Genomic DNA, 9,785 nt, shown 5'->3' on the forward strand with positions numbered 1-9,785 from the left:
ACCCTACACTCTGACACACAGCCTCATATACACAGGGCACATTCAACACTACACTCTGACACACAGCCTCATATACACAGGGCCCATTCAACCCTACACTCTGACACACAGCCTCATATACACAGGGCCCATTCAACCCTACACTCTGACACACAGGGCCCATTCAACCCTACACTCTGACACACAGGGCCCATTCAACCCTACACTCTGACACACAGGGCCCATTCAACCCTACACTCTGACACACAGGGCCCATTCAACCCTACACTCTGACACACAGAGCCCATTCAACCCTACACTCTGACACACAGCCTCATATACACAGGGCCAATTCAACCCTACACTCTGACACACAGGGCCCATTCAACCCTACACTCTGACACACAGGGCCCATTCAACCCTACACTCTGACACACAGGGCCCATTCAACCCTACACTCTGACACACACGGCCCATTCAACCCTACACTCTGACACACAAAGCCCATTCAAACCTACACTGACACACAGGGCCCATTCAACCCTACACTCTGACACACAGGGCCCAATCAACCCTACACTCTGACACACAGCCTCATATACACAGGGCCCATTCAACCCTACACTCTGACTCACAGGGCCCATTCAACCCTACACTCTGACACACAGGGCCCATTCAACCCTACACTCTGACACACAGGGCCCATTCAACCCTACACTCTGACACACACGGCCCATTCAACCCTACACTCTGACACACAGGGCCCATTCAACCCTACACTCTGACACACAGGGCACATTCAACCCTACACTCTGACACACAGCCTCATATACACAGGGCACATTCAACACTACACTCTGACACACAGCCTCATATACACAGGGCACATTCAACCCTACACTCTGACACACAGCCTCATATACACAGGGCACATTCAAACCTACACTATGACACACAGCCTCATATACACAGGGCCCATTCATCCCTACACTCTGACACACAGCCTCATATACACAGGGCCCATTCAACCCTACACTCTGACACACAGCCTCATATACACAGGGCCCATTCAACCCTACACTCTGACACACAGGGCCCATTCAACCCTACACTCTGACACACAGGGTCCATTCAACCCTACACTCTGACACACAGGGCCCATTCAACCCTACACTCTGACTCACAGGGCCCATTCAACCCTACACTCTGACACACAGGGCCCATTCAACCCTACACTCTGACACACAGGGCCCATTCAACCCTACACTCTGACACACACGGCCCATTCAACCCTACACTCTGACACACAGGGCCCATTCAACCCTACACTCTGACACACAGGGCACATTCAACCCTACACTCTGACACACAGCCTCATATACACAGGGCACATTCAACACTACACTCTGACACACAGCCTCATATACACAGGGCCCATTCAACCCTACACTCTGACACACAGCCTCATATACACAGGGCCCATTCAACCCTACACTCTGACACACAGCCTCATATACACAGGGCCCATTCAACCCTACACTCTGACACACAGCCTCATATACACAGGGCCCATTCAACCCTACACTCTGACACACAGGGCCCATTCAACCCTACACTCTGACACACAGGGCCCATTCAACCCTACACTCTGACACACAGGGCCCATTCAACCCTACACTCTGACACACAGGGCCCATTCAACCCTACACTCTGACACACAGAGCCCATTCAACCCTACACTCTGACACACAGCCTCATATACACAGGGCCCATTCAACCCTACACTCTGACACACAGGGCCCATTCAACCCTACACTCTGACACACAGGGCCCATTCAACCCTACACTCTGACACACAGGGCCCATTCAACCCTACACTCTGACACACACGGCCCATTCAACCCTACACTCTGACACACAGAGCCCATTCAAACCTACACTGACACACAGGGCCCATTCAACCCTACACTCTGACACACAGGGCCCAATCAACCCTACACTCTGACACACAGCCTCATATACACAGGGCCCATTCAACCCTACACTCTGACTCACAGGGCCCATTCAACCCTACACTCTGACACACAGGGCCCATTCAACACTACACTCTGACACACACGGCCCATTCAACCCTACACTCTGACACACAGGGCCCATTCAACCCTACACTCTGACACACAGGGCACATTCAACCCTACACTCTGACACACAGCCTCATATACACAGGGCACATTCAACACTACACTCTGACACACAGCCTCATATACACAGGGCACATTCAAACCTACACTATGACACACAGCCTCATATACACAGGGCCCATTCATCCCTACACTCTGACACACAGCCTCATATACACAGGGCCCATTCAACCCTACACTCTGACACACAGCCTCATATACACAGGGCCCATTCAACCCTACACTCTGACACACAGGGCCCATTCAACCCTACACTCTGACACACAGGGTCCATTCAACCCTACACTCTGACACACAGGGCCCATTCAACCCTACACTCTGACACACAGGGCCCATTCAACCCTACACTCTGACACACAGGGCCCATTCAACCCTACACTCTGACACACAGGGCCCATTCAACCCTACACTCTGACACACAGGGCCCATTCTACCCTACACTCTGACACATAGCCTCATATACACAGGGCCCATTCAACCCTACACTCTGACACACAGGGCCCATTCAACCCTAAGCTCTGACACACAGGGCCCATTCAACCCTACACTCTGACACACAGGGCCCATTCAACCCTACACTCTGACACACAGGGCCCATTCAACCCTACACTCTGACACACAGGGCCCATTCAACCCTACACTCTGACACACACGGCCCATTCAACCCTACACTCTGACACACAGAGCCCATTCAAACCTACACTGACACACAGGGCCCATTCAACCCTACACTCTGACACACAGGGCCCATTCAACCCTACACTCTGACACACAGCCTCATATACACAGGGCCCATTCAACCCTACACTCTGACTCACAGGGCCCATTCAACCCTACACTCTGACACACAGGGCCCATTCAACCCTACACTCTGACACACAGGGCACATTCAACCCTACACTCTGACACACAGCCTCATATACACAGGGCACATTCAACACTACACTCTGACACACAGCCTCATATACACAGGGCACATTCAACCCTACACTCTGACACACAGCCTCATATACACAGGGCACATTCAAACCTACACTATGACACACAGCCTCATATACACAGGGCCCATTCATCCCTACACTCTGACACACAGCCTCATATACACAGGGCCCATTCAACCCTACACTCTGACACACAGCCTCATATACACAGGGCCCATTCAACCCTACACTCTGACACACAGCCTCATATACACAGGGCCCATTCAACCCTACACTCTGACACACAGGGTCCATTCAACCCTACACTCTGACACACAGGGCCCATTCAACCCTACACTCTGACACACAGGGCCCATTCAACCCTACACTCTGACACACAGGGCCCATTCAACCCTACACTCTGACACACAGGGCCCATTCAACCCTACACTCTGACACACACGGCCCATTCAACCCTACACTCTGACACACAGGGCCCATTCAACCCTACACTCTGACACACAGCCTCATATACACAGGGCCCATTCAACCCTACACTCTGACACACAGCCTCATATACACAGGGCCCATTCAACCCTACACTCTGACACACAGCCTCATATACACAGGGCCCATTCAACCCTACACTCTGACACACAGGGCCCATTCAACCCTACACTCTGACACACAGGGCCCATTCAACCCTACACTCTGACACACAGGGCCCATTCAACCCTACACTCTGACACACAGGGCCCATTCAACCCTACATTCTGACACACAGAGCCCATTCAACCCTACACTCTGACACACAGCCTCATATACACAGGGCCCATTCAACCCTACACTCTGACACACAGGGCCCATTCAACCCTACACTCTGACACACAGGGCCCATTCAACCCTACACTCTGACACACAGCCTCATATACACAGGGCCCATTCAACCCTACACTCTGACACACAGGGCCCATTCAACCCTACACTCTGACACACAGGGCCCATTCAACCCTACACTCTGACACACACGGCCCATTCAACCCTACACTCTGACACACAGGGCCCATTCAACCCTACACTCTGACACACAGGGCCCATTCAACCCTACACTCTGACACACAGCCTCATATACAAAGGGCACATTCAACACTACACTCTGACACACAGCCTCATATACACAGGGCACATTCAACCCTACACTCTGACACACAGCCTCATATACACAGGGCACATTCAACCCTACACTCTGACACACAGCCTCATATACACAGGGCCCATTCATCCCTACACTCTGACACACAGCCTCATATACACAGGGCCCATTCAACCCTACACTCTGACACACAGCCTCATATACACAGGGCCCATTCAACCCTACACTCTGACACACAGGGCCCATTCAACCCTACACTCTGACACACAGGGTCCATTCAACCCTACACTCTGACACACAGGGCCCATTCAACCCTACACTCTGACACACAGGGCCCATTCAACCCTACACTCTGACACACAGGGCCCATTCAACCCTACACTCTGACACACAGGGCCCATTCAACCCTACACTCTGACACACACGGCCCATTCAACCCTACACTCTGACACACAGGGCCCATTCAACCCTACACTCTGACACACAGCCTCATATACACAGGGCCCATTCAACCCTACACTCTGACACACAGCCTCATATACACAGGGCCCATTCAACCCTACACTCTGACACACAGGGCCCATTCAACCCTACACTCTGACACACAGGGCCCATTCAACCCTACACTCTGACACACACGGCCCATTCAACCCTACACTCTGACACACAGGGCCCATTCAACCCTACACTGACACACAGGGCCCATTCAACCCTACACTCTGACACACAGGGCCCATTCAACCCTACACTCTGACACACAGCCTCATATACACAGGGCCCATTCAACCCTACAATCTGACACACAGGGCCCATTCAACCCTACACTCTGACACACAGGGCCCATTCAACCCTACACTCTGACACACAGGGCCCATTCAACCCTACACTCTGACACACAGGGCCCATTCAACCCTACACTCTGACACACAGGGCCCATTCAACCCTACACTCTGACACACAGCCTCATATACAAAGGGCACATTCAACACTACACTCTGACACACAGCCTCATATACACAGGGCACATTCAACCCTACACTCTGACACACAGCCTCATATACACAGGGCACATTCAACACTACACTATGACACACAGCCTCATATACACAGGGCCCATTCATCCCTACACTCTGACACACAGCCTCATATACACAGGGCCCATTCAACCCTACACTCTGACACACAGCCTCATATACACAGGGCCCATTCAACCCTACACTCTGACACACAGGGCCCATTCAACCCTACACTCTGACACACAGGGTCCATTCAACCCTACACTCTGACACACAGGGCCCATTCAACCCTACACTCTGACACACAGGGCCCATTCAACCCTACACTCTGACACACAGGGCCCATTCAACCCTACACTCTGACACACAGGGCCCATTCAACCCTACACTCTGACACACACGGCCCATTCAACCCTACACTCTGACACACAGGGCCCATTCAACCCTACACTCTGACACACAGCCTCATATACACAGGGCCCATTCAACCCTACACTCTGACACACAGCCTCATATACACAGGGCCCATTCAACCCTACACTCTGACACACAGCCTCATATACACAGGGCCCATTCAACCCTACACTCTGACACACAGGGCCCATTCAACCCTACACTCTGACACACAGGGCCCATTCAACCCTACACTCTGACACACAGGGCCCATTCAACCAGACACTCTGACACACAGAGCCCATTCAACCCTACACTCTGACACACAGCCTCATATACACAGGGCCCATTCAACCCTACACTCTGACACACAGGGCCCATTCAACCCTACACTCTGACACACAGGGCCCATTCAACCCTACACTCTGACACACAGCCTCATATACACAGGGCCCATTCAACCCTACACTCTGACACACAGGGCCCATTCAACCCTACACTCTGACACACAGGGCCCATTCAACCCTACACTCTGACACACAGGGCCCATTCAACCCTACACTCTGACACACAGAGCCCATTCAAACCTACACTGACACACAGGGCCCATTCAACCCTACACTCTGACACACAGGGCCCATTCAACCCTACACTCTGACACACAGCCTCATATACACAGGGCCCATTCAACCCTACACTCTGACTCACAGGGCCCATTCAACCCTACACTCTGACACACAGGGCCCATTCAACCCTACACTCTGACACACAGGGCCCATTCAACCCTACACTCTGACACACACGGCCCATTCAACCCTACACTCTGACACACAGGGCCCATTCAACCCTACACTCTGACACACAGGGCACATTCAACCCTACACTCTGACACACAGCCTCATATACACAGGGCACATTCAACACTACACTCTGACACACAGCCTCATATACACAGGGCACATTCAACCCTACACTCTGACACACAGCCTCATATACACAGGGCACATTCAAACCTACACTATGACACACAGCCTCATATACACAGGGCCCATTCATCCCTACACTCTGACACACAGCCTCATATACACAGGGCCCATTCAACCCTACACTCTGACACACAGCCTCATATACACAGGGCCCATTCAACCCTACACTCTGACACACAGCCTCATATACACAGGGCCCATTCAACCCTACACTCTGACACACAGGGCCCATTCAACCCTACACTCTGACCACACAGGGTCCATTCAACCCTACACTCTGACACACAGGGCCCATTCAACCCTACACTCTGACACACAGGGCCCATTCAACCCTACACTCTGACACACAGGGCCCATTCAACCCTACACTCTGACACACAGGGCCCATTCAACCCTACACTCTGACACACACGGCCCATTCAACCCTACACTCTGACACACAGGGCCCATTCAACCCTACACTCTGACACACAGCCTCATATACACAGGGCCCATTCAACCCTACACTCTGACACACAGCCTCATATACACAGGGCCCATTCAACCCTACACTCTGACACACAGCCTCATATACACAGGGCCCATTCAACCCTACACTCTGACACACAGGGCCCATTCAACCCTACACTCTGACACACAGGGCCCATTCAACCCTACACTCTGACACACAGGGCCCATTCAACCCTACACTCTGACACACAGGGCCCATTCAACCCTACATTCTGACACACAGAGCCCATTCAACCCTACACTCTGACACACAGCCTCATATACACAGGGCCCATTCAACCCTACACTCTGACACACAGGGCCCATTCAACCCTACACTCTGACACACAGGGCCCATTCAACCCTACACTCTGACACACAGCCTCATATACACAGGGCCCATTCAACCCTACACTCTGACACACAGGGCCCATTCAACCCTACACTCTGACACACAGGGCCCATTCAAACCCTACACTCTGACACACACGGCCCATTCAACCCTACACTCTGACACACAGGGCCCATTCAACCCTACACTCTGACACACAGGGCCCATTCAACCCTACACTCTGACACACAGCCTCATATACAAAGGGCACATTCAACACTACACTCTGACACACAGCCTCATATACACAGGGCACATTCAACCCTACACTCTGACACACAGCCTCATATACACAGGGCACATTCAACCCTACACTCTGACACACAGCCTCATATACACAGGGCCCATTCATCCCTACACTCTGACACACAGCCTCATATACACAGGGCCCATTCAACCCTACACTCTGACACACAGCCTCATATACACAGGGCCCATTCAACCCTACACTCTGACACACAGGGCCCATTCAACCCTACACTCTGACACACAGGGTCCATTCAACCCTACACTCTGACACACAGGGCCCATTCAACCCTACACTCTGACACACAGGGCCCATTCAACCCTACACTCTGACACACAGGGCCCATTCAACCCTACACTCTGACACACAGGGCCCATTCAACCCTACACTCTGACACACAGCCTCATATACACAGGGCCCATTCAACCCTACACTCTGACACACAGCCTCATATACACAGGGCCCATTCAACCCTACACTCTGACACACAGGGCCCATTCAACCCTACACTCTGACACACAGGGCCCATTCAACCCTACACTCTGACACACACGGCCCATTCAACCCTACACTCTGACACACAGGGCCCATTCAACCCTACACTGACACACAGGGCCCATTCAACCCTACACTCTGACACACAGGGCCCATTCAACCCTACACTCTGACACACAGCCTCATATACACAGGGCCCATTCAACCCTACAATCTGACACACAGGGCCCATTCAACCCTACACTCTGACACACAGGGCCCATTCAACCCTACACTCTGACACACAGGGCCCATTCAACCCTACACTCTGACACACAGGGCCCATTCAACCCTACACTCTGACACACAGGGCCCATTCAACCCTACACTCTGACACACAGGGCCCATTCAACCCTACACTCTGACACACAGCCTCATATACAAAGGGCACATTCAACACTACACTCTGACACACAGCCTCATATACACAGGGCACATTCAACCCTACACTCTGACACACAGCCTCATATACACAGGGCACATTCAACACTACACTATGACACACAGCCTCATATACACAGGGCCCATTCATCCCTACACTCTGACACACAGCCTCATATACACAGGGCCCATTCAACCCTACACTCTGACACACAGCCTCATATACACAGGGCCCATTCAACCCTACACTCTGACACACAGGGTCCATTCAACCCTACACTCTGACACACAGGGCCCATTCAACCCTACACTCTGACACACAGGGCCCATTCAACCCTACACTCTGACACACAGGGCCCATTCAACCCTACACTCTGACACACAGGGCCCATTCAACCCTACACTCTGACACACACGGCCCATTCAACCCTACACTCTGACACACAGGGCCCATTCAACCCTACACTCTGACACACAGCCTCATATACACAGGGCCCATTCAACCCTACACTCTGACACACAGCCTCATATACACAGGGCCCATTCAACCCTACACTCTGACACACAGCCTCATATACACAGGGCCCATTCAACCCTACACTCTGACACACAGGGCCCATTCAACCCTACACTCTGACACACAGGGCCCATTCAACCCTACACTCTGACACACAGGGCCCATTCAACCAGACACTCTGACACACAGAGCCCATTCAACCCTACACTCTGACACACAGCCTCATATACACAGGGCCCATTCAACCCTACACTCTGACACACAGGGCCCATTCAACCCTACACTCTGACACACAGGGCCCATTCAACCCTACACTCTGACACACAGCCTCATATACACAGGGCCCATTCAACCCTACACTCTGACACACAGGGCCCATTCAACCCTACACTCTGACACACAGGGCCCATTCAACCCTACACTCTGACACACAGGGCCCATTCAACCCTACACTCTGACACACACGGCCCATTCAACCCTACACTCTGACACACAGGGCCCATTCAACCCTACACTCTGACACACAGCCTCATATACACAGGGCCCATTCAACCCTACACTCTGACACACAGCCTCAT

This window comes from Oncorhynchus kisutch, unplaced genomic scaffold, assembly GCF_002021735.2.
Source record: "Oncorhynchus kisutch isolate 150728-3 unplaced genomic scaffold, Okis_V2 Okis03b-Okis08b_hom, whole genome shotgun sequence".
Classification (NCBI taxonomy): domain Eukaryota; kingdom Metazoa; phylum Chordata; class Actinopteri; order Salmoniformes; family Salmonidae; genus Oncorhynchus; species Oncorhynchus kisutch.